General features: G+C 49.6%; 24 non-coding genes across 24 annotated transcripts; all 24 read right to left on the bottom strand.

The window, feature by feature from the left end:
- Positions 1-914: 914 nt before the first annotated feature.
- On the bottom strand, positions 915-988 carry trnai-aau (transfer RNA isoleucine (anticodon AAU)). The gene has a single exon. It is a non-coding gene; the product is annotated as a tRNA-Ile (tRNA).
- Positions 989-1,085: 97 nt separating this feature from the next.
- trnaq-cug (transfer RNA glutamine (anticodon CUG)) lies at positions 1,086-1,157 on the bottom strand. The gene has a single exon. It is a non-coding gene; the product is annotated as a tRNA-Gln (tRNA).
- Positions 1,158-1,212: 55 nt separating this feature from the next.
- On the bottom strand, positions 1,213-1,285 carry trnaf-gaa (transfer RNA phenylalanine (anticodon GAA)). Its single transcript has one exon. It is a non-coding gene; the product is annotated as a tRNA-Phe (tRNA).
- A 1,321-nt stretch (positions 1,286-2,606) lies between these two features.
- Positions 2,607-2,679, bottom strand: trnaf-gaa (transfer RNA phenylalanine (anticodon GAA)). Its single transcript has one exon. It is a non-coding gene; the product is annotated as a tRNA-Phe (tRNA).
- A 1,306-nt stretch (positions 2,680-3,985) lies between these two features.
- trnaf-gaa (transfer RNA phenylalanine (anticodon GAA)) lies at positions 3,986-4,058 on the bottom strand. The gene has a single exon. It is a non-coding gene; the product is annotated as a tRNA-Phe (tRNA).
- Positions 4,059-6,456: 2,398 nt separating this feature from the next.
- Positions 6,457-6,530, bottom strand: trnai-aau (transfer RNA isoleucine (anticodon AAU)). Its single transcript has one exon. It is a non-coding gene; the product is annotated as a tRNA-Ile (tRNA).
- Positions 6,531-7,848: 1,318 nt separating this feature from the next.
- Positions 7,849-7,922, bottom strand: trnai-aau (transfer RNA isoleucine (anticodon AAU)). Its single transcript has one exon. It is a non-coding gene; the product is annotated as a tRNA-Ile (tRNA).
- Positions 7,923-8,146: 224 nt separating this feature from the next.
- trnaf-gaa (transfer RNA phenylalanine (anticodon GAA)) lies at positions 8,147-8,219 on the bottom strand. Its single transcript has one exon. It is a non-coding gene; the product is annotated as a tRNA-Phe (tRNA).
- A 1,021-nt stretch (positions 8,220-9,240) lies between these two features.
- On the bottom strand, positions 9,241-9,314 carry trnai-aau (transfer RNA isoleucine (anticodon AAU)). The gene has a single exon. It is a non-coding gene; the product is annotated as a tRNA-Ile (tRNA).
- A 224-nt stretch (positions 9,315-9,538) lies between these two features.
- Positions 9,539-9,611, bottom strand: trnaf-gaa (transfer RNA phenylalanine (anticodon GAA)). The gene has a single exon. It is a non-coding gene; the product is annotated as a tRNA-Phe (tRNA).
- Positions 9,612-10,632: 1,021 nt separating this feature from the next.
- On the bottom strand, positions 10,633-10,706 carry trnai-aau (transfer RNA isoleucine (anticodon AAU)). The gene has a single exon. It is a non-coding gene; the product is annotated as a tRNA-Ile (tRNA).
- A 1,610-nt stretch (positions 10,707-12,316) lies between these two features.
- On the bottom strand, positions 12,317-12,389 carry trnaf-gaa (transfer RNA phenylalanine (anticodon GAA)). The gene has a single exon. It is a non-coding gene; the product is annotated as a tRNA-Phe (tRNA).
- A 2,412-nt stretch (positions 12,390-14,801) lies between these two features.
- Positions 14,802-14,875, bottom strand: trnai-aau (transfer RNA isoleucine (anticodon AAU)). Its single transcript has one exon. It is a non-coding gene; the product is annotated as a tRNA-Ile (tRNA).
- A 97-nt stretch (positions 14,876-14,972) lies between these two features.
- Positions 14,973-15,044, bottom strand: trnaq-cug (transfer RNA glutamine (anticodon CUG)). The gene has a single exon. It is a non-coding gene; the product is annotated as a tRNA-Gln (tRNA).
- Positions 15,045-16,193: 1,149 nt separating this feature from the next.
- On the bottom strand, positions 16,194-16,267 carry trnai-aau (transfer RNA isoleucine (anticodon AAU)). Its single transcript has one exon. It is a non-coding gene; the product is annotated as a tRNA-Ile (tRNA).
- A 97-nt stretch (positions 16,268-16,364) lies between these two features.
- Positions 16,365-16,436, bottom strand: trnaq-cug (transfer RNA glutamine (anticodon CUG)). Its single transcript has one exon. It is a non-coding gene; the product is annotated as a tRNA-Gln (tRNA).
- A 1,320-nt stretch (positions 16,437-17,756) lies between these two features.
- Positions 17,757-17,828, bottom strand: trnaq-cug (transfer RNA glutamine (anticodon CUG)). Its single transcript has one exon. It is a non-coding gene; the product is annotated as a tRNA-Gln (tRNA).
- A 1,149-nt stretch (positions 17,829-18,977) lies between these two features.
- trnai-aau (transfer RNA isoleucine (anticodon AAU)) lies at positions 18,978-19,051 on the bottom strand. The gene has a single exon. It is a non-coding gene; the product is annotated as a tRNA-Ile (tRNA).
- A 97-nt stretch (positions 19,052-19,148) lies between these two features.
- On the bottom strand, positions 19,149-19,220 carry trnaq-cug (transfer RNA glutamine (anticodon CUG)). Its single transcript has one exon. It is a non-coding gene; the product is annotated as a tRNA-Gln (tRNA).
- Positions 19,221-20,369: 1,149 nt separating this feature from the next.
- trnai-aau (transfer RNA isoleucine (anticodon AAU)) lies at positions 20,370-20,443 on the bottom strand. The gene has a single exon. It is a non-coding gene; the product is annotated as a tRNA-Ile (tRNA).
- A 732-nt stretch (positions 20,444-21,175) lies between these two features.
- trnag-gcc (transfer RNA glycine (anticodon GCC)) lies at positions 21,176-21,246 on the bottom strand. Its single transcript has one exon. It is a non-coding gene; the product is annotated as a tRNA-Gly (tRNA).
- Positions 21,247-21,761: 515 nt separating this feature from the next.
- Positions 21,762-21,835, bottom strand: trnai-aau (transfer RNA isoleucine (anticodon AAU)). The gene has a single exon. It is a non-coding gene; the product is annotated as a tRNA-Ile (tRNA).
- Positions 21,836-21,932: 97 nt separating this feature from the next.
- On the bottom strand, positions 21,933-22,004 carry trnaq-cug (transfer RNA glutamine (anticodon CUG)). Its single transcript has one exon. It is a non-coding gene; the product is annotated as a tRNA-Gln (tRNA).
- A 563-nt stretch (positions 22,005-22,567) lies between these two features.
- trnag-gcc (transfer RNA glycine (anticodon GCC)) lies at positions 22,568-22,638 on the bottom strand. Its single transcript has one exon. It is a non-coding gene; the product is annotated as a tRNA-Gly (tRNA).
- Positions 22,639-22,921: the final 283 nt, after the last annotated feature.

Genomic DNA, 22,921 nt, shown 5'->3' with positions numbered 1-22,921 from the left:
AGAAGTGTCCGATTTTAAGCCATAGTACGGTACACGAGTCAGGTGAGAGGCTCTTCTCAAGCTAACACGAGACTGTTGCTCAACAAAGACAATATTTCAGACAGTGGAATGTGTGAGAAAGTGCACAGATGCAAGGATGGGCAAGAAGGCGGTCAGAAGTGTGAAGCTGAGATGCCTCTGTGTAGTTTTTAGCTAGGGGAACTGTAATGAGCCAGCCTCAGGGCTCCGCTTGCCAGGGGTTGAGCGGAAATGTGGAGTACCTGTCTTGAGATAAGACTGAATTAGCTGGAGTTCAGCGCTGAGTGTACAGTTATTAAAAGAGCCGCTTTGCATTGGCCGGGAATCGAACCCGGGCCTCCCACGTGGCAGGCGAGAATTCTACCACTGAACCACCCATGCAAACACACGAGACTGGCTTTCTGCCGAAAGACCGGAAAAATTGCTAAAGCAAAAACGGAGAGATGACAGCTCATTTCACACAACTGTTAAGATCAACAGAGTATTTATAAATTGAAGTGCTTGAAGCACAAGAACTCTGGGAACTTCTAGTGCAAGTGCTGCTTCGGGATGCTTGACAACTCCGTCGACTTTTCCAATAAATGCCTCCAAAAAAGCTCGTTCCATCAGAAAGTTGTAAACAACACCAGAAGGCAGCATGGTTTTACAGTGCGGGTTGGATTTTTCTTCACGAACTACTACGCTCTTTGAGCAAATTGTGTATGTAGACGTACACTTTGCCAGTCCACTTGCTGCAGAATTGTCAGCGAAGAGAAATGCGTGTATCCTCCATTTCTTTTTCTCACCACGACGCAGGTGAATCTGGCACGACTGTGTTCTTATAATCACGTCGGACACTTTCATTTTCCCTACCTCTGATCTCCAAGCACTCCGACGACCGGGAGAAAGAGAAAGCGTGGCCCGTATGGGGATCGAACCCATGACCTTGGCGTTATTAGCACCACGCTCTAACCAGCTGAGCTAACCGGCCAAGCGGCAGAAAAGGTCGGCTAAACCACATGTAAAAAGTGCAAAAGAAACGTTTTTGGGCAAGAGTGCGCCTTGGGGCGCAAAACTGAGCCCATGACAGGTCCCACCGAGATTTGAACTCGGATCGCTGGATTCAGAGCCCAGAGTGCTAACCATTACACCATGGAACCAGCGGGTACATCACAGCCCAAGGCGGAGACGAGCTCCCAGACTCACGTCACGTGCTGCCAGAACCCGGGATTGAACCAGGGACCTTTAGATCTTCAGTCTAACGCTCTCCCAACTGAGCTATTCCGGCACAACCGTGAGCTCCACTCTTGCCGTTTTCTGCCTCTTTCTTTGGAGCCCATCTCCCCACCTGAGCCACATGCAGTGAATGTCAACCTGGAGCAGCAGCAAGCTATGAGAAGTGTCCGATTTTAAGCCATAGTACGGTACACGAGTCAGGTGAGAGGCTCTTCTCAAGCTAACACGAGACTGTTGCTCAACAAAGACAATATGTCAGACAGTGGAATGTGTGAGAAAGTGCACAGATGCAAGGATGGGCAAGAAGGCGGTCAGAAGTGTGAAGCTGAGATGCCTCTGTGTAGTTTTTAGCTAGGGGAACTGTAATGAGCCAGCCTCAGGGCTCCGCTTGCCAGGGGTTGAGCGGAAATGTGGAGTACCTGTCTTGAGATAAGACTGAATTAGCTGGAGTTCAGCGCTGAGTGTACAGTTATTAAAAGAGCCGCTTTGCATTGGCCGGGAATCGAACCCGGGCCTCCCGCGTGGCAGGCGAGAATTCTACCACTGAACCACCCAAGCAAAAACACACGAGGCCGGCTTTCCGCCGAAAGACCGGAAAAATTGCTAAAGCAAAAACGGAGTGATGACAGCTCATTTCACACAACTGTTAAGATCAACGGAGTATTTATAAATTGAAGTGCTTGAAGCACAAGAACTCTGGGACCTTCTAGTGGAAGTGCTGCTTCGGGATGCTTGACAACTCCGTCGACTTTTCCAATAAATGCCTCCAAAAAAGCTCGTTCCATCAGAAACTTGTAAACAACACCAGAAGGCAGCATGGTTTTACAGTGCGGGTTGGATTTTTCTTCAAGAACTACTACGCTCTTTGAGCAAATTGTGTATGTAGACGTACACTTTGCCAGTCCACTTGCTGCAGAATTGTCAGCTAAGAGAAATGCGTGTATCCTCCATTTCTTTTTCTCACCACGACGCAGGTGAATCTGGCACGACTGTGTTCTTATAATCACGTCGGACACTTTCATTTTCCCTACCTCTGATCTCCAAGCACTCCGACGACCGGGAGAAAGAGAAAGCGTGGCCCGTATGGGTATCGAACCCATGACCTTGGCGTTATTAGCACCACGCTCTAACCAGCTGAGCTAACCGGCCAAGCGGCAGAAAAAATCGGCTACACCACATGCAAAAAGTGCAAAAGAAACGTTTTTGGGCAATAGTGCGCCTTGGGGCGCAAAACTGAGCCCATGACAGGTCCCACCGAGATTTGAACTTGGATCGCTGGATTCAGAGCCCAGAGTGCTGACCATTACACCATGGAACCAGCGGGTACATCGCAGCCCAAGGCGGAGACGAGCTCCAAGACTCACGTCACGTGCTGCCAGAACCCGGGATTGAACCAGGGACCTTTAGATCTTCAGTCTAACGCTCTCCCAACTGAGCTATTCCGGCACAACCGTGAGCTCCACTCTTGCCGTTTTCTGCCTCTTTCTTTGGAGCCCATCTCCCCACCTGAGCCACATGCAGTGAATGTCAACCTGGAGCAGCAGCAAGCTATGAGAAGTGTCCGATTTTAAGCCATAGTACGGTACACGAGTCAGGTGAGCGGCTCTTCTCAAGCTAACACGAGACTGTTGCTCAACAAAGACAATATGTCAGACAGTGGAATGTGTGAGAAAGTGCGCAGATGCCAGGATGGGCAAGAAGGCGGTCAGAAGTGTGAAGCTGAGATGCCTCTGTGTAGTTTTTAGCTAGGGGAACTGTAATGAGCCAGCCTCAGGGCTCCGCTTGCCAGGGGTTGAGCGGAAATGTGGAGTACCTGTCTTGAGATAAGACTGAATTAGCTGGAGTTCAGCGCTGAGTGTACAGTTATTAAAAGAGCCGCTTTGCATTGGCCGGGAATGGAACCCGGGCCTCCCGCGTGGCAGGCGAGAATTCTACCACTGAACCACCCATGCAAACACACAAGGCCGGCTTTCCGCCGAAAGACCGGAAAAATTGCTAAAGCAAAAACGGAGTGATGACAGCTCATTTCACACAACTGTTAAGATCAACGGAGTATTTATAAATTGAAGTGCTTGAAGCACAAGAACTCTGGGACCTTCTAGTGGAAGTGCTGCTTCGGGATGCTTGACAACTCCGTCGACTTTTCCAATAAATGCCTCCAAAAAAGCTCGTTCCATCAGAAACTTGTAAACAACACCAGAAGGCAGCATGGTTTTACAGTGCAGGTTGGATTTTTCTTCAAGAACTACTACGCTCTTTGAGCAAATTGTGTATGTAGACGTACACTTTGCCAGTCCACTTGCTGCAGAATTGTCAGCTAAGAGAAATGCGTGTATCCTCCATTTCTTTTTCTCACCACGACGCAGGTGAATCTGGCACAACTGTGTTCTTATAATCACGTCGGACACTTTCATTTTCCTTACCTCTGATCTCCAAGCACTCCGACCACCGGGAGAAAGAGAGGCCCGTATGGGGATCGAACCCATGACCTTGGCGTTATTAGCACCACGCTCTAACCAGCTGAGCTAACCGGCCAAGCGGCAGAAAAAATCGGCAACACCACATGCAAAAAGTGCAAAAGAAACGTTTTTGGGCAATAGTGCGCCTTGGGGCGCAAAACTGAGCCCATGACAGGTCCTACCGAGATTTGAACTTCGATCGCTGGATTCAGAGCGCTGACCATTACACCATGGAACCAGCGGGTACATCGCAGCCCAAGGCGGAGACGAGCTCCAAGACTCACTTCACGTGCTGCCAGAACCCGGGATTGAACCAGGGACCTTTAGATCTTCAGTCTAACGCTCTCCCAACTGAGCTATTCCGGCACAACCGTGAGTTCCACTCTTGCCGTTTTCTGCCTCTTTCTTTGGAGCCCATCTCCCCACCTGAGCCACATGCAGTGAATGTCAACCTGGAGCAGCAGCAAGCTATGAGAAGTGTCCGATTTTAAGCCATAGTACGGTACACGAGTCAGGTGAGAGGCTCTTCTCAAGCTAACACGAGACTGTTGCTCAAAAAAGACAATATGTCAGACAGTGGAATGTGTGAGAAAGTGCACAGATGCAAGGATGGGCAAGAAGGCGGTCAGAAGTGTGAAGCTGAGATGCCTCTGTGTAGTTTTTAGCTAGGGGAACTGTAATGAGCCAGCCTCAGGGCTCCGCTTGCCAGGGGTTGAGCGGAAATGTGGAGTACCTGTCTTGAGATAAGACTGAATTAGCTGGAGTTCAGCGCTGAGTGTACAGTTATTAAAAGAGCCGCTTTGCATTGGCCGGGAATCGAACACGGGCCTCCCGCGTGGCAGGCGAGAATTCTACCACTGAACCACCCATGCAAACACACGAGGCCGGTTTTCCGCCGAAAGACTGGAAAAATTGCTAAAGCAAAAACGGAGTGATGACAGCTCATTTCACACAACTGTTAAGATCAACGGAGTATTTATAAATTGAAGTGCTTGAAGCACAAGAACTCTGGGACCTTCTAGTGGAAGTGCTGCTTCGGGATGCTTGACAACTCCGTCGACTTTTCCAATAAATGCCTCCAAAAAAGCTCGTTCCATCAGAAAGTTGTAAACAACACCAGAAGGCAGCATGGTTTTACAGTGCGGGTTGGATTTTTCTTCACGAACTACTACGCTCTTTGAGCAAATTGTGTATGTAGACGTACACTTTGCCAGTCCACTTGCTGCAGAATTGTCAGCTAAGAGAAATGCGTGTATCCTCCATTTCTTTTTCTCACCACGACGCAGGTGAATCTGGCACGACTGTGTTCTTATAATCACGTCGGACACTTTCATTTTCCCGACCTCTGATCTCCAAGCACTCCGACCACCGGGAGAAAGAGAAAGCGTGGCCCGTATGGGGATCGAACCCATGACCTTGGCGTTATTAGCACCACACTCTAACCAGCTGAGCTAACCGGCCAAGCGGCAGAAAAGGTCGGCTACACCACATGCAAAAACTGCAAAAGAAACGTTTTTGGGCAAGAGTGCGCCTTGGGGCGCAAAACTGAGCCCATGACAGGTCCCACCGAGATTTGAACTTGGATCGCTGGATTCAGAGCGCTGACCATTACACCATGGAACCAGCGGGTACATCGCAGCCCAAGGCGGAGACGAGCTCCAAGACTCACTTCACGTGCTGCCAGAACCCGGGATTGAACCAGGGACCTTTAGTCTAACGCTCTCCCAACTGAGCTATTCCGGCACAACTGTGAGCTCCACTCTTGCCGTTTTCTGCCTCTTTCTTTGGAGCCCATCTCCCCACCTGAGCCAAATGCAGTGAATGTCAACCTGGAGCAGCAGCAAGCTATGAGAAGTGTCCGATTTTAAGCCATAGTACGGTACACGAGTCAGGTGAGAGGCTCTTCTCAAGCTAACACGAGACTGTTGCTCAACAAAGACAATATGTCAGACAGTGGAATGTGTGAGAAAGTGCACAGATGCAAGGATGGGCAAGAAGGCGGTCAGAAGTGTGAAGCTGAGATGCCTCTGTGTAGTTTTTAGCTAGGGGAACTGTAATGAGCCAGCCTCAGGGCTCCGCTTGCCAGGGGTTGAGCGGAAATGTGGAGTACCTGTCTTGAGATAAGACTGAATTAGCTGGAGTTCAGCGCTGAGTGTACAGTTATTAAAAGAGCCGCTTTGCATTGGCCGGGAATCGAACCCGGGCCTCCCGCGTGGCAGGCGAGAATTCTACCACTGAACCACCCATGCAAACACACGAGGCCGGCTTTCCGCCGAAAGACCGGAAAAATTGCTAAAGCAAAAACGGAGTGATGACAGCTCATTTCACACAACTGTTAAGATCAACGGAGTATTTATAAATTGAAGTGCTTGAAGCACAAGAACTCTGGGACCTTCTAGTGGAAGTGCTGCTTCGGGATGCTTGACAACTCCGTCGACTTTTCCAATAAATGCCTCCAAAAAAGCTCGTTCCATCAGAAAGTTGTAAACAACACCAGAAGGCAGCATGGTTTTACAGTGCGGCTTGGATTTTTCTTCACGAACTACTACGCTCTTTGAGCAAATTGTGTATGTAGACGTACACTTTGCCAGTCCACTTGCTGCAGAATTGTCAGCTAAGAGAAATGCGTGTATCCTCCATTTCTTTTTCTCACCACGAAACAGGTGAATCTGGCACGACTGTGTTCTTATAATCACGTCGGACACTTTCATTTTCCCGACCTCTGATCTCCAAGCACTCCGACCACAGGGAGAAAGAGAAAGCGTGGCCCGTATGGGGATCGAACCCATGACCTTGGCGTTATTAGCACCACGCTCTAACCAGCTGAGCTAACCGGCCAAGCGGCAGAAAAGGTCGGCTACACCACATGCAAAAAGTGCAAAAGAAACGTTTTTGGGCAAGAGTGCGCCTTGGGGCGCAAAACTGAGCCCATGACAGGTCCCACCGAGATTTGAACTCGGATCGCTCGATTCAGAGCCCAGAGTGCTAACCATTACACCATGGAACCAGCCGGTACATCGCAGCCCAAGGCGGAGACGAGCTCCAAGACTCACGTCACGTGCTGCCAGAACCCGGGATTGAATCAGGGACCTTTAGATCTTCAGTCTAACGCTCTCCCAACTGAGCTATTCCGGCACAACCGTGAGCTCCACTCTTGCCGATTTCTGCCTCTTTCTTTGGAGCCCATCTCCCCACCTGAGCCACATGCAGTGAATGTCAACCTGGAGCAGCAGCAAGCTATGAGAAGTGTCCGATTTTAAGCCATAGTACGGTACACGAGTCAGGTGAGAGGCTCTTCTCAAGCTAACACGAGACTGTTGCTCAACAAAGACAATATGTCAGACAGTGGAATGTGTGAGAAAGTGCACAGATGCAAGGATGGGCAAGAAGGCGGTCAGAAGTGTGAAGCTGAGATGCCTCTGTGTAGTTTTTAGCTAGGGGAACTGTAATGAGCCAGCCTCAGGGCTCCGCTTGCCAGGGGTTGAGCGGAAATGTGGAGTACCTGTCTTGAGATAAGACTGAATTAGCTGGAGTTCAGCGCTGAGTGTACAGTTATTAAAAGAGCCGCTTTGCATTGGCCAGGAATCGAACCCGGGCCTCCCGCGTGGCAGGCGAGAATTCTACCACTGAACCACCCATGCAAACACACGAGACCGGCTTTCCGCCGAAAGACCGGAAAAATTGCTAAAGCAAAAACGGAGTGATGACAGCTCATTTCACACAACTGTTAAGATCAACGGAGTATTTATAAATTGAAGTGCTTGAAGCACAAGAACTCTGGGACCTTCTAGTGGAAGTGCTGCTTCGGGATGCTTGACAACTCCGTCGACTTCTCCAATAAATGCCTCCAAAAAAGCTCGTTCCATCAGAAACTTGTAAACAACACCAGAAGGCAGCATGGTTTTACAGTGCGGGTTGGATTTTTCTTCAAGAACTACTACGCTCTTTGAGCAAATTGTGTATGTAGACGTACACTTTGCCAGTCCACTTGCTGCAGAATTGTCAGCTAAGAGAAATGCGTGTATCCTCCATTTCTTTTTCTCACCACGACGCAGGTGAATCTGGCACGACTGTGTTCTTATAATCACGTCGGACACTTTCATTTTCCCTACCTCTGATCTCCAAGCACTCCGACGACCGGGAGAAAGAGAAAGCGTGGCCCGTATGGGGATCGAACCCATGACCTTGGCGTTATTAGCACCACGCTCTAACCAGCTGAGCTAACCGGCCAAGCGGCAGAAAAGGTCGGCTACACCACATGCAAAAAGTGCAAAAGAAACGTTTTTGGGCAAGAGTGCGCCTTGGGGCGCAAAACTGAGCCCATGACAGGTCCCACCAAGATTTGAACTTGGATCGCTGGATTCAGAGCCCAGAGTGCTAACCATTACACCATGGAACCAGCGGGTACATCGCAGCCCAAGGTGGAGACGAGCTCCAAGACTCACTTCACGTGCTGCCAGAACCCGGGATTGAACCAGGGACCTTTAGATCTTCAGTCTAACGCTCTCCCAACTGAGCTATTCCGGCACAACCGTGAGCTCCACTCTTGCCGTTTTCTGCCTCTTTCTTTGGAGCCCATCTCCCCACCTGAGCCACATGCAGTGAATGTCAACCTGGAGCAGCAGCAAGCTATGAGAAGTGTCCGATTTTAAGCCATAGTATGGTACACGAGTCAGGTGAGAGGCTCTTCTCAAGCTAACACGAGACTGTTGCTCAACAAAGACAATATGTCAGACAGTGGAATGTGTGAGAAAGTGCACAGATGCAAGGATGGGCAAGAAGGCGGTCAGAAGTGTGAAGCTGAGATGCCTCTGTGTAGTTTTTAGCTAGGGGAACTGTAATGAGCCAGCCTCAGGGCTCCGCTTGCCAGGGGTTGAGCGGAAATGTGGAGTACCTGTCTTGAGATAAGACTGAATTAGCTGGAGTTCAGCGCTGAGTGTACAGTTATTAAAAGAGCCGCTTTGCATTGGCCGGGAATCGAACCCGGGCCTCCAACGTGGCAGGCGAGAATTCTACCACTGAACCACCCATGCAAACACACGAGACCGGCTTTCTGCCGAAAGACCGGAAAAATTGCTAAAGCAAAAACGGAGAGATGACAGCTCATTTCACACAACTGTTAAGATCAACAGAGTATTTATAAATTGAAGTGCTTGAAGCACAAGAACTCTGGGAACTTCTAGTGCAAGTGCTGCTTCGGGATGCTTGACAACTCCGTCGACTTTTCCAATAAATGCCTCCAAAAAAGCTCGTTCCATCAGAAAGTTGTAAACAACACCAGAAGGCAGCATGGTTTTACAGTGCGGGTTGGATTTTTCTTCACGAACTACTACGCTCTTTGAGCAAATTGTGTATGTAGACGTACACTTTGCCAGTCCACTTGCTGCAGAATTGTCAGCTAAGAGAAATGCGTGTATCCTCCATTTCTTTTTCTCACCACGACGCAGGTGAATCTGGCACGACTGTGTTCTTATAATCACGTCGGACACTTTCATTTTCCCTACCTCTGATCTCCAAGCACTCCGACCACCGGGAGAAAGAGAAAGCGTGGCCCGTATGGGGATCGAACCCATGACCTTGGCGTTATTAGCACCACGCTCTAACCAGCTGAGCTAACCGGCCAAGCGGCAGAAAAGGTCGGCTACACCACATGCAAAAAGTGCAAAAGAAACGTTTTTGGGCAAGAGTGCGCCTTGGGGCGCAAAACTGAGCCCATGACAGGTCCCACCGAGATTTGAACTCGGATCGCTGGACTCAGAGCCCAGAGTGCTAAGCATTACACCATGGAACCAGCGGGTACATCACAGCCCAAGGCGGAGACGAGCTCCCAGACTCACGTCACGTGCTGCCAGAACCCGGGATTGAACCAGGGACCTTTAGATCTTCAGTCTAACGCTCTCCCAACTGAGCTATTCCGGCACAACCGTGAGCTCCACTCTTGCCGTTTTCTGCCTCTTTCTTTGGAGCCCATCTCCCCACCTGAGCCACATGCAGTGAATGTCAACCTGGAGCAGCAGCAAGCTATGAGAAGTGTCCGATTTTAAGCCATAGTACGGTACACGAGTCAGGTGAGAGGCTCTTCTCAAGCTAACACGAGACTGTTGCTCAACAAAGACAATATGTCAGACAGTGGAATGTGTGAGAAAGTGCACAGATGCAAGGATGGGCAAGAAGGCGGTCAGAAGTGTGAAGCTGAGATGCCTCTGTGTAGTTTTTAGCTAGGGGAACTGTAATGAGCCAGCCTCAGGGCTCCGCTTGCCAGGGGTTGAGCGGAAATGTGGAGTACCTGTCTTGAGATAAGACTGAATTAGCTGGAGTTCAGCGCTGAGTGTACAGTTATTAAAAGAGCCGCTTTGCATTGGCCGGGAATCGAACCCGGGCCTCCAACGTGGCAGGCGAGAATTCTACCACTGAACCACCCATGCAAACACACGAGACCGGCTTTCTGCCGAAAGACCGGAAAAATTGCTAAAGCAAAAACGGAGAGATGACAGCTCATTTCACACAACTGTTAAGATCAACAGAGTATTTATAAATTGAAGTGCTTGAAGCACAAGAACTCTGGGAACTTCTAGTGCAAGTGCTGCTTCGGGATGCTTGACAACTCCGTCGACTTTTCCAATAAATGCCTCCAAAAAAGCTCGTTCCATCAGAAAGTTGTAAACAACACCAGAAGGCAGCATGGTTTTACAGTGCGGGTTGGATTTTTCTTCACGAACTACTACGCTCTTTGAGCAAATTGTGTATGTAGACGTACACTTTGCCAGTCCACTTGCTGCAGAATTGTCAGCTAAGAGAAATGCGTGTATCCTCCATTTCTTTTTCTCACCACGACGCAGGTGAATCTGGCACGACTGTGTTCTTATAATCACGTCGGACACAGTCATTTTCCCTACCTCTGATCTCCAAGCACTCCGACCACCGGGAGAAAGAGAAAGCGTGGCCCGTATGGGGATCGAACCCATGACCTTGGCGTTATTAGCACCACGCTCTAACCAGCTGAGCTAACCGGCCAAGCGGCAGAAAAGGTCGGCTACACCACATGCAAAAAGTGCAAAAGAAACGTTTTTGGGCAAGAGTGCGCCTTGGGGCGCAAAACTGAGCCCATGACAGGTCCCACCGAGATTTGAACTCGGATCGCTGGATTCAGAGCCCAGAGTGCTAAGCATTACACCATGGAACCAGCGGGTACATCACAGCCCAAGGCGGAGACGAGCTCCCAGACTCACGTCACGTGCTGCCAGAACCCGGGATTGAACTAGGGACCTTTAGATCTTCAGTCTAACGCTCTCCCAACTGAGCTATTCCGGCACAACCGTGAGCTCCACTCTTGCCGTTTTCTGCCTCTTTCTTTGGAGCCCATCTCCCCACCTGAGCCACATGCAGTGAATGTCAACCTGGAGCAGCAGCAAGCTATGAGAAGTGTCCGATTTTAAGCCATAGTACGGTACACGAGTCAGGTGAGAGGCTCTTCTCAAGCTAACACGAGACTGTTGCTCAACAAAGACAATATGTCAGACAGTGGAATGTGTGAGAAAGTGCACAGATGCAAGGATGGGCAAGAAGGCGGTCAGAAGTGTGAAGCTGAGATGCCTCTGTGTAGTTTTTAGCTAGGGGAACTGTAATGAGCCAGCCTCAGGGCTCCGCTTGCCAGGGGTTGAGCGGAAATGTGGAGTACCTGTCTTGAGATAAGACTGAATTAGCTGGAGTTCAGCGCTGAGTGTACAGTTATTAAAAGAGCCGCTTTGCATTGGCCGGGAATCGAACCCGGGCCTCCCGCGTGGCAGGCGAGAATTCTACCACTGAACCACCCATGCAAACACACGAGGCCGGCTTTCCGCCGAAAGACCGGAAAAATTGCTAAAGCAAAAACGGAGTGATGACAGCTCATTTAACACAACTGTTAAGATCAACGGAGTATTTATAAATTGAAGTGCTTGAAGCACAAGAACTCTGGGACCTTCTAGTGGAAGTGCTGCTTCGAGATGCTTGACAACTCCGTCGACTTTTCCAATAAATGCCTCCAAAAAAGCTCGTTCCATCAGAAACTTGTAAATAACACCAGAAGGCAGCATGGTTTTACAGTGCGGGTTGGATTTTTCTTCAAGAACTACTACGCTCTTTGAGCAAATTGTGTATGTAGACGTACACTTTGCCAGTCCACTTGCTGCAGAATTGTCAGCTAAGAGAAATGCGTGTATCCTCCATTTCTTTTTCTCACCACGACGCAGGTGAATCTGGCACGACTGTGTTCTTATAATCACGTCGGACACTTTCATTTTCCTTACCTCTGATCTCCAAGCACTCCGACCACCGGGAGAAAGAGAGCCCCGTATGGGGATCTAACCCATGACCTTGGCGTTATTAGCACCACGCTCTAACCAGCTGAGCTAACCGGCCAAGCGGCAGAAAAAATCGGCTACACCACATGCAAAAAGTGCAAAAGAAACGTTTTTGGGCAATAGTGCGCCTTGGGGCGCAAAACTGAGCCCATGACAGGTCCCACCGAGATTTGAACTTGGATCGCTGGATTCAGAGCCCAGAGTGCTGACCATTACACCATGGAACCAGCGGGTACATCGCAGCCCAAGGCGGAGACGAGCTCCAAGACTCACGTCACGTGCTGCCAGAACCCGGGATTGAACCAGGGACCTTTAGATCTTCAGTCTAACGCTCTCCCAACTGAGCTATTCCGGCACAACTGTGAGCTCCACTCTTGCCGTTTTCTGCCTCTTTCTTTGGAGCCCATCTCCCCACCTGAGCCACATGCAGTGAATGTCAACCTGGAGCAGCAGCAAGCTATGAGAAGTGTCCGATTTTAAGCCATAGTACGGTACACGAGTCAGGTGAGAGGCTCTTCTCAAGCTAACACGAGACTGTTGCTCAACAAAGACAATATGTCAGACAGTGGAATGTGTGAGAAAGTGCACAGATGCAAGGATGGGCAAGAAGGCGGTCAGAAGTGTGAAGCTGAGATGCCTCTGTGTAGTTTTTAGCTAGGGGAACTGTAATGAGCCAGCCTCAGGGCTCCGCTTGCCAGGGGTTGAGCGGAAATGTGGAGTACCTGTCTTGAGATAAGACTGAATTAGCTGGAGTTCAGCGCTGAGTGTACAGTTATTAAAAGAGCCGCTTTGCATTGGCCGGGAATCGAACCCGGGCCTCCCGCGTGGCAGGCGAGAATTCTACCACTGAACCACCCATGCAAACACACGAGGCCGGCTTTCCGCCGAAAGACCGGAAAAATTGCTAAAGCAAAAACGGAGTGATGACAGCTCATTTCACACAACTGTTAAGATCAACGGAGTATTTATAAATTGAAGTGCTTGAAGCACAAGAACTCTGGGACCTTCTAGTGGAAGTGCTGCTTCGGGATGCTTGACAACTCCGTCGACTTTTCCAATAAATGCCTCCAAAAAAGCTCGTTCCATCAGAAAGTTGTAAACAACACCAGAAGGCAGCATGGTTTTACAGTGCGGGTTGGATTTTTCTTCAAGAACTACTACGCTCTTTGAGCAAATTGTGTATGTAGACGTACACTTTGCCAGGCCACTTGCTGCAGAATTGTCAGCTAAGAGAAATTCGTGTATCCTCCATTTCTTTTTCTCACCACGACGCAGGTGAATCTGGCACGACTGTGTTCTTATAATCACGTCGGACACTTTCATTTTCTTTACCTCTGATCTCCAAGCACTCCCACCACCGGGAGAAAGAGAAAGCATGGCCCGTACGGGGATCGAACCCATGACCTTGGCGTGATTAGCACCACGCTCTAACCAGCTGAGCTAACCGGCCAAGTGGCAGAAAAGGTCGGCTACATCACATGCAAAAAGTGCAAAAGAAATGTTTTTGAGCCAGAGTGCGCCATGGGGCGCAAAACTGAGCCCATGATAGGTCCCACCGAGATTTGAACTCGGATCGCTGGATTCAAAGCCCAGAGTGCTAACCATTATACCATGGAACCAGCTGGTGCATTGCAGCCCAGGCGGAGACGAGCTCCAAAACGCATATCACGTGCTGCCAGAACCCGGGATTGAACCAAGGACCTATAGATCTTCAGTCTAACGCTCTCCCAACTGAGCTATTCCGGCACAATCGTGAGCTCCACTCTTGCCGTTTTCTGCCTCTTTCTTTGGAGCCCATCTCCCCACCTGAGCCACATGCAGTGAATGTCAACCTGGAGCAGCAGCAAGCTATAGGAAGTGTCCGATTTTAAGCCATAGTACGGTACACGAGTCAGGTGAGAGGCTCTTCTCATGCTAACACGAGACTGTTGCTCAACAAAGACAATATGTCAGACAGTGGAATGTGTGAGAAAGTGCACAGATGCAAGGATGGGCAAGAAGGCGGTCAGAAGTGTGAAGCTGAGATGCCTCTGTGTAGTTTTTAGCTAGGGGAACTGTAATGAGCCAGCCTCAAGGCTCCGCTTGCCAGGGGTTGAGCGGAAATGTGGAGTACCTGTCTTGAGATAAGACTGAATTAGCTGGAGTTCAGCGCTGAGTGTACAGTTATTAAAAGAGCCGCTTTGCATTGGCCGGGAATCGAACCCGGGCCTCCTGCGTGGCAGGCGAGAATTCTACCACTGAACCACCCATGCAAACACACGAGACCGGCTTTCCGCCGAAAGACCGGAAAAATTGCTAAAGCAAAAACGGAGTGATGACAGCTCATTTCACACAACTGTTAAGATCAACGGAGTATTTATAAATTGAAGTGCTTGAAGCACAAGAACTCTGGGACCTTCTAGTGGAAGTGCTGCTTCGGGATGCTTGACAACTCCGTCGACTTTTCCAATAAATGCCTCCAAAAAAGCTCGTTCCATCAGAAAGTTGTAAACAACACCAGAAGGCAGCATGGTTTTACAGTGCGGGTTGGATTTTTCTTCAAGAACTACTACGCTCTTTGAGCAAATTGTGTATGTAGACGTACACTTTGCCAGTCCACTTGCTGCAGAATTGTCAGCTAAGAGAAATGCGTGTATCCTCCATTTCTTTTTCTCACCACGACGCAGGTGAATCTGGCACGACTGTGTTCTTATAATCACGTCGGACACTTTCATTTTCCTTACCTCTGATCTCCAAGCACTCCGACCACCGGGAGAAAGAGAAAGCGTGGCCCGTATGGGGATCGAACCCATGACCTTGGCGTTATTAGCACCACGCTCTAACCAGCTGAGCTAACCGGCCAAGCGGCAGAAAAGGTCGGCTACACCACATGCAAAAAGTGCAAAAGAAACGTTTTTGGGCAAGAGTGCGCCTTGGGGCGCAAAACTGAGCCCATGACAGGTCCCACCGAGATTTGAACTCGGATCGCTGGATTCAGAGCCCAGAGTGCTAACCATTACACCATGGAACCAGCAGGTACATCGCAGCCCAAGGCGGAGACGAGCTCCAAGACTCACGTCACGTGCTGCCAGAACCCGGGATTGAACTAAGGACCTTTAGATCTTCAGTCTAACTCTCTCCCAACTGAGCTATTCCGGCACAACCGAGAGCTCCACTCTTGCCGTTTTCTGCCTATTTCTTTGGAGCCCATCTCCCCACCTGAGCCACATGCAGTGAATGTCAACCTGGAGCAGCAGCAAGCTATGAGAAGTGTCCGATTTTAAGCCATAGTACGGTACACGAGTCAGGTGAGAGGCTCTTCTCAAGCTAACACGAGACTGTTGCTCAACAAAGACAATATGTCAGACAGTGGAATGTGTGAGAAAGTGCACAGATGCAAGGATGGGCAAGAAGGCGGTCAGAAGTGTGAAGCTGAGATGCCTCTGTGTAGTTTTTAGCTAGGGGAACTGTAATGAGCCAGCCTCAAGGCTTCGCTTGCCAGGGGTTGAGCGGAAATGTGGAGTACCTGTCTTGAGATAAGACTGAATTAGCTGGAGTTCAGCGCTGAGTGTACAGTTATTAAAAGAGCCGCTTTGCATTGGCCGGGAATCGAACCCGGGCCTCCTGCGTGGCAGGCGAGAATTCTACCACTGAACCACCCATGCAAACACACGAGACCGGCTTTCCGCCGAAAGACCGGAAAAATTGCTAAAGCAAAAACGGAGTGATGACAGCTCATTTCACACAACTGTTAAGATCAACGGAGTATTTATAAATTGAAGTGCTTGAAGCACAAGAACTCTGGGACCTTCTAGTGGAAGTGCTGCTTCGGGATGCTTGACAACTCCGTCGACTTTTCCAATAAATGCCTCCAAAAAAGCTCGTTCCATCAGAAAGTTGTAAACAACACCAGAAGGCAGCATGGTTTTACAGTGCGGGTTGGATTTTTCTTCAAGAACTACTACGCTCTTTGAGCAAATTGTGTATGTAGACGTACACTTTGCCAGTCCACTTGCTGCAGAATTGTCAGCTAAGAGAAATGCGTGTATCCTCCATTTCTTTTTCTCACCACGACGCAGGTGAATCTGGCACGACTGTGTTCTTATAATCACGTCGGACACTTTCATTTTCCTTACCTCTGATCTCCAAGCACTCCGACCACCGGGAGAAAGAGAAAGCGTGGCCCGTATGGGGATCGAACCCATGACCTTGGCGTTATTAGCACCACGCTCTAACCAGCTGAGCTAACCGGCCAAGCGGCAGAAAAGGTCGGCTACACCACATGCAAAAAGTGCAAAAGAAACGTTTTTGGGCAAGAGTGCGCCTTGGGGCGCAAAACTGAGCCCATGACAGGTCCCACCGAGATTTGAACTCGGATCGCTGGATTCAGAGCCCAGAGTGCTAACCATTACACCATGGAACCAGCAGGTACATCGCAGCCCAAGGCGGAGACGAGCTCCAAGACTCACGTCACGTGCTGCCAGAACCCGGGATTGAACTAAGGACCTTTAGATCTTCAGTCTAACTCTCTCCCAACTGAGCTATTCCGGCACAACCGAGAGCTCCACTCTTGCCGTTTTCTGCCTATTTCTTTGGAGCCCATCTCCCCACCTGAGCCACATGCAGTGAATGTCAACCTGGAGCAGCAGCAAGCTATGAGAAGTGTCCGATTTTAAGCCATAGTACGGTACACGAGTCAGGTGAGAGGCTCTTCTCAAGCTAACACGAGACTGTTGCTCAACAAAGACAATATGTCAGACAGTGGAATGTGTGAGAAAGTGCACAGATGCAAGGATGGGCAAGAAGGCGGTCAGAAGTGTGAAGCTGAGATGCCTCTGTGTAGTTTTTAGCTAGGGGAACTGTAATGAGCCAGCCTCAAGGCTTCGCTTGCCAGGGGTTGAGCGGAAATGTGGAGTACCTGTCTTGAGATAAGACTGAATTAGCTGGAGTTCAGCGCTGAGTGTACAGTTATTAAAAGAGCCGCTTTGCATTGGCCGGGAATCGAACCCGGGCCTCCCGCGTGGCAGGCGAGAATTCTACCACTGAACCACCCATGCAAACACACGAGACCGGCTTTCCGCCGAAAGACCGGAAAAATTGCTAAAGCAAAAACGGAGTGATGACAGCTCATTTCACACAACTGTTAAGATCAACGGAGTATTTATAAATTGAAGTGCTTGAAGCACAAGAACTCTGGGACCTTCTAGTGGAAGTGCTGCTTCGGGATGCTTGACAACTCCGTCGACTTTTCCAATAAATGCCTCCAAAAAAGCTCGTTCCATCAGAAAGTTGTAAACAACACCAGAAGGCAGCATGGTTTTACAGTGCGGGTTGGATTTTTCTTCAAGAACTACTACGCTCTTTGAGCAAATTGTGTATGTAGACGTACACTTTGCCAGTCCACTTGCTGCAGAATTGTCAGCTAAGAGAAATGCGTGTATCCTCCATTTCTTTTTCTCACCACGACGCAGGTGAATCTGGCACGACTGTGTTCTTATAATCACGTCGGACACTTTCATTTTCCTTACCTCTGATCTCCAAGCACTCCGACCACCGGGAGAAAGAGAAAGCGTGGCCCGTATGGGGATCGAACCCATGACCTTGGCGTTATTAACACCACGCTCTAACCAGCTGAGCTAACCGGCCAAGCGGCAGAAAAGGTCGGCTACACCACATGCAAAAAGTGCAAAAGAAACGTTTTTGGGCAAGAGTGCGCCTTGGGGCGCAAAACTGAGCCCATGACAGGTCCCACCGAGATTTGAACTCGGATCGCTGGATTCAGAGCCCAGAGTGCTAACCATTACACCATGGAACCAGCAGGTACATCGCAGCCCAAGGCGGAGACGAGCTCCAAGACTCACGTCACGTGCTGCCAGAACCCGGGATTGAACTAAGGACCTTTAGATCTTCAGTCTAACTCTCTCCCAACTGAGCTATTCCGGCACAACCGAGAGCTCCACTCTTGCCGTTTTCTGCCTATTTCTTTGGAGCCCATCTCCCCACCTGAGCCACATGCAGTGAATGTCAACCTGGAGCAGCAGCAAGCTATGAGAAGTGTCCGATTTTAAGCCATAGTACGGTACACGAGTCAGGTGAGAGGCTCTTCTCAAGCTAACACAAGACTGTTGCTCAACAAAGACAATATGTCAGACAGTGGAATGTGTGAGAAAGTGCACAGATGCAAGGATGGGCAAGAAGGCGGTCAGAAGTGTGAAGCTGAGATGCCTCTGTGTAGTTTTTAGCTAGGGGAACTGTAATGAGCCAGCCTCAAGGCTCCGCTTGCCAGGGGTTGAGCGGAAATGTGGAGTACCTGTCTTGAGATAAGACTGAATTAGCTGGAGTTCAGCGCTGAGTTTACAGTTATTAAAAGAGCCGCTTTGCATTGGCCGGGAATCGAACCCGGGCCTCCCGCGTGGCAGGCGAGAATTCTACCACTGAACCACCCATGCAAACACACGAGACCGGCTTTCCGCCGAAAGACCGGAAAAATTGCTAAAGCAAAAACGGAGTGATGACAGCTCATTTCACACAACTGTTAAGATCAACGGAGTATTTATAAATTGAAGTGCTTGAAGCACAAGAACTCTGGGACCTTCTAGTGGAAGTGCTGCTTCGGGATGCTTGACAACTCCGTCGACTTTTCCAATAAATGCCTCCAAAAAAGCTCGTTCCATCAGAAAGTTGTAAACAACACCAGAAGGCAGCATGGTTTTACAGTGCGGGTTGGATTTTTCTTCAAGAACTACTACGCTCTTTGAGCAAATTGTGTATGTAGACGTACACTTTGCCAGTCCACTTGCTGCAGAATTGTCAGCTAAGAGAAATGCGTGTATCCTCCATTTCTTTTTCTCACCACGACGCAGGTGAATCTGGCACGACTGTGTTCTTATAATCACGTCGGACACTTTCATTTTCCTTACCTCTGATCTCCAAGCACTCCGACCACCGGGAGAAAGAGAAAGCGTGGCCCGTATGGGGATCGAACCCATGACCTTGGCGTTATTAGCACCACGCTCTAACCAGCTGAGCTAACCGGCCAAGCGGCAGAAAAGGTCGGCTACACCACATGCAAAAAGTGCAAAAGAAACGTTTTTGGGCAAGAGTGCGCCTTGGGGCGCAAAACTGAGCCCATGACAGGTCCCACCGAGATTTGAACTCGGATCGCTGGATTCAGAGCCCAGAGTGCTAACCATTACACCATGGAACCAGCAGGTACATCGCAGCCCAAGGCGGAGACGAGCTCCAAGACTCACGTCACGTGCTGCCAGAACCCGGGATTGAACCAAGGACCTTTAGATCTTCAGTCTAACGCTCTCCCAACTGAGCTATTCCGGCACAACCGAGAGCTCCACTCTTGCCGTTTTCTGCCTATTTCTTTGGAGCCCATCTCCCCACCTGAGCCACATGCAGTGAATGTCAACCTGGAGCAGCAGCAAGCTATGAGAAGTGTCCGATTTTAAGCCATAGTACGGTACACGAGTCAGGTGAGAGGCTCTTCTCAAGCTAACACGAGACTGTTGCTCAACAAAGACAATATGTCAGACAGTGGAATGTGTGAGAAAGTGCACAGATGCAAGGATGGGCAAGAAGGCGGTCAGAAGTGTGAAGCTGAGATGCCTCTGTGTAGTTTTTAGCTAGGGGAACTGTAATGAGCCAGCCTCAGGGCTCCGCTTGCCAGGTGTTGAGCGGAAATGTGGAGTACCTGTCTTGAGATAAGACTGAATTAGCTGGAGTTCAGCGCTGAGTGTACAGTTATTAAAAGAGCCGCTTTGCATTGGCCGGGAATGGAACCCGGGCCTCCCGCGTGGCAGGCGAGAATTCTACCACTGAACCACCCATGCAAACATACGAGACCAGCTTTCCGCCGAAAGACCGGAAAAATTGCTAAAGCAAAAACGGAGTGATGACAGCTCATTTCACACAACTGTTAAGATCAACGGAGTATTTATAAATTGAAGTGCTTGAAGCACAAGAACTCTGGGACCTTCTAGTGGAAGTGCTGCTTCGGGATGCTTGACAACTCCGTCGACTTTTCCAATAAATGCCTCCAAAAAAGCTCGTTCCATCAGAAAGTTGTAAACAACACCAGAAGGCAGCATGGTTTTACAGTGCGGGTTGGATTTTTCTTCAAGAACTACTACGCTCTTTGAGCAAATTGTGTATGTAGACGTACACTTTGCCAGTCCACTTGCTGCAGAATTGTCAGCTAAGAGAAATGCGTGTATCCTCCATTTCTTTTTCTCACCACGACGCAGGTGAATCTGGCACGACTGTGTTCTTATAATCACGTCGGACACTTTCATTTTCCCTACCTCTGATCTCCAAGCACTCCGACCACCGGGAGAAAGAGAAAGCGTGGCCCGTATGGGGATCGAACCCATGACCTTGGCGTTATTAGCACCACGCTCTAACCAGCTGAGCTAACCGGCCAAGCGGCAGAAAAGGTCCGCTACACCACATGCAAAAAGTGCAAAAGAAACATTTTTGGGCAAGAGTGCGCCTTGGGGCGCAAAACTGAGCCCATGACAGGTCCCACCGAGATTTGAACTTGGATCGCTGGATTCAGAGCCCAGAGTGCTAACCATTACACCATGGAACCAGCGGGTACATCGCAGCCCAAGGCGGAGACGAGCTCCAAGACTCACGTCACGTGCTGCCAGAACCCGGGATTGAACCAAGGACCTTTAGATCTTCAGTCTAACGCTCTGCCAACTGAGCTATTCCGGCACAACTGTGAGCTCCACTCTTGCCGTTTTCTGCCTCTTTCTTTGGAGCCCATCTCCCCACCTGAGCCACATGCAGTGAATGTCAACCTGGAGCAGCAGCAAGCTATGAGAAGTGTCCGATTTTAAGCCATAGTACGGTACACGAGTCAGGTGAGAGGCTCTTCTCAAGCTAACACGAGACTGTTGCTCAACAAAGACAATATGTCAGACAGTGGAATGTGTGAGAAAGTGCACAGATGCAAGGATGGGCAAGAAGGCGGTCAGAAGTGTGAAGCTGAGATGCCTCTGTGTAGTTTTTAGCTAGGGGAACTGTAATGAGCCAGCCTCAGGGCTCCGCTTGCCAGGGGTTGAGCGGAAATGTGGAGTACCTGTCTTGAGATAAGACTGAATTAGCTGGAGTTCAGCGCTGAGTGTACAGTTATTAAAAGAGCCGCTTTGCATTGGCCGGGAATCGAACCCGGGCCTCCCGCGTGGCAGGCGAGAATTCTACCACTGAACCACCAATGCAAACACACGAGACTGGCTTTCCGCCAAAAGACCGGAAAAATTGCTAAAGCAAAAACGGAGTGATGACAGCTCATTTCACACAACTGTTAAGATCAACGGAGTATTTATAAATTGAAGTGCTTGAAGCACAAGAACTCTGGGACCTTCTAGTGGAAGTGCTGCTTCGGGATGCTTGACAACTCCGTCGACTTTTCCAATAAATGCCTCCAAAAAAGCTCGTTTCATCAGAAAGTTGTAAACAACACCAGAAGGCAGCATGGTTTTACAGTGCGGGTTGGATTTTTCTTCAAAAACTACTACGCTCTTTGAGCAAATTGTGTATGTTGACGTACACTTTGCCAGTCCAATTGCTGCAGAATTGTCAGCTAAGAGAAATGCGTGTATCCTCCATTTCTTTTTCTCACCACGACGCAGTTGAATCTGGCACGACTGTGTTCTTATCATCACGTCGGACACTTTCATTTTCCCTACCTCTGATCGCCAAGCACTCCGACCACCGGGAGAAAGAGAAAGCGTGGCCCGTATGGGGATCGAACCCATGACCTTGGCGTTATTAGCACCACGCTCTAACCAGCTGAGCTAACCGGCCAAGCGGCAGAAAAGGTCCGCTACACCACATGCAAAAAGTGCAAAAGAAACATTTTTGGGCAAGAGTGCGCCTTGGGGCGCAAAACTGAGCCCATGACAGGTCCCACCGAGATTTGAACTCGGATCGCTGGATTCAGAGCCCAGAGTGCTAACCATTACACCATGGAACCAGCGGGTACATCGCAGCCCAAGGCGGAGACGAGCTCCAAGACTCACGTCACGTGCTGCCAGAACCCGGGATTGAACCAAGGACCTTTAGATCTTCAGTCTAACGCTCTGCCAACTGAGCTATTCCGGCACAACTGTGAGCTCCACTCTTGCCGTTTTCTGCCTCTTTCTTTGGAGCCCATCTCCCCACCTGAGCCACATGCAGTGAATGTCAACCTGGAGCAGCAGCAAGCTATGAGAAGTGTCCGATTTTAAGCCATAGTACGGTACACGAGTCAGGTGAGAGGCTCTTCTCAAGCTAACACGAGACTGTTGCTCAACAAAGACAATATGTCAGACAGTGGAATGTGTGAGAAAGTGCACAGATGCAAGGATGGGCAAGAAGGCGGTCAGAAGTGTGAAGCTGAGATGCCTCTGTGTAGTTTTTAGCTAGGGGAACTGTAATGAGCCAGCCTCAGGGCTCCGCTTGCCAGGGGTTGAGCGGAAATGTGGAGTACCTGTCTTGAGATAAGACTGAATTAGCTGGAGTTCAGCGCTGAGTGTACAGTTATTAAAAGAGCCGCTTTGCATTGGCCGGGAATCGAACCCGGGCCTCCCGCGTGGCAGGCGAGAATTCTACCACTGAACCACCAATGCAAACACACGAGACTGGCTTTCCGCCAAAAGACCGGAAAAATTGCTAAAGCAAAAACGGAGTGATGACAGCTCATTTCACACAACTGTTAAGATCAACGGAGTATTTATAAATTGAAGTGCTTGAAGCACAAGAACTCTGGGACCTTCTAGTGGAAGTGCTGCTTCGGGATGCTTGACAACTCCGTCGACTTTTCCAATAAATGCCTCCAAAAAAGCTCGTTTCATCAGAAAGTTGTAAACAACACCAGAAGGCAGCATGGTTTTACAGTGCGGGTTGGATTTT

The sequence above is a fragment of the Brienomyrus brachyistius genome, chromosome 16 (assembly GCF_023856365.1).
Source record: "Brienomyrus brachyistius isolate T26 chromosome 16, BBRACH_0.4, whole genome shotgun sequence".
Taxonomy (NCBI): Eukaryota; Metazoa; Chordata; class Actinopteri; order Osteoglossiformes; family Mormyridae; genus Brienomyrus; species Brienomyrus brachyistius.
Note: the sequence above shows the minus strand (reverse complement) of the source record. Positions and strands in the feature narration are given on the sequence as shown.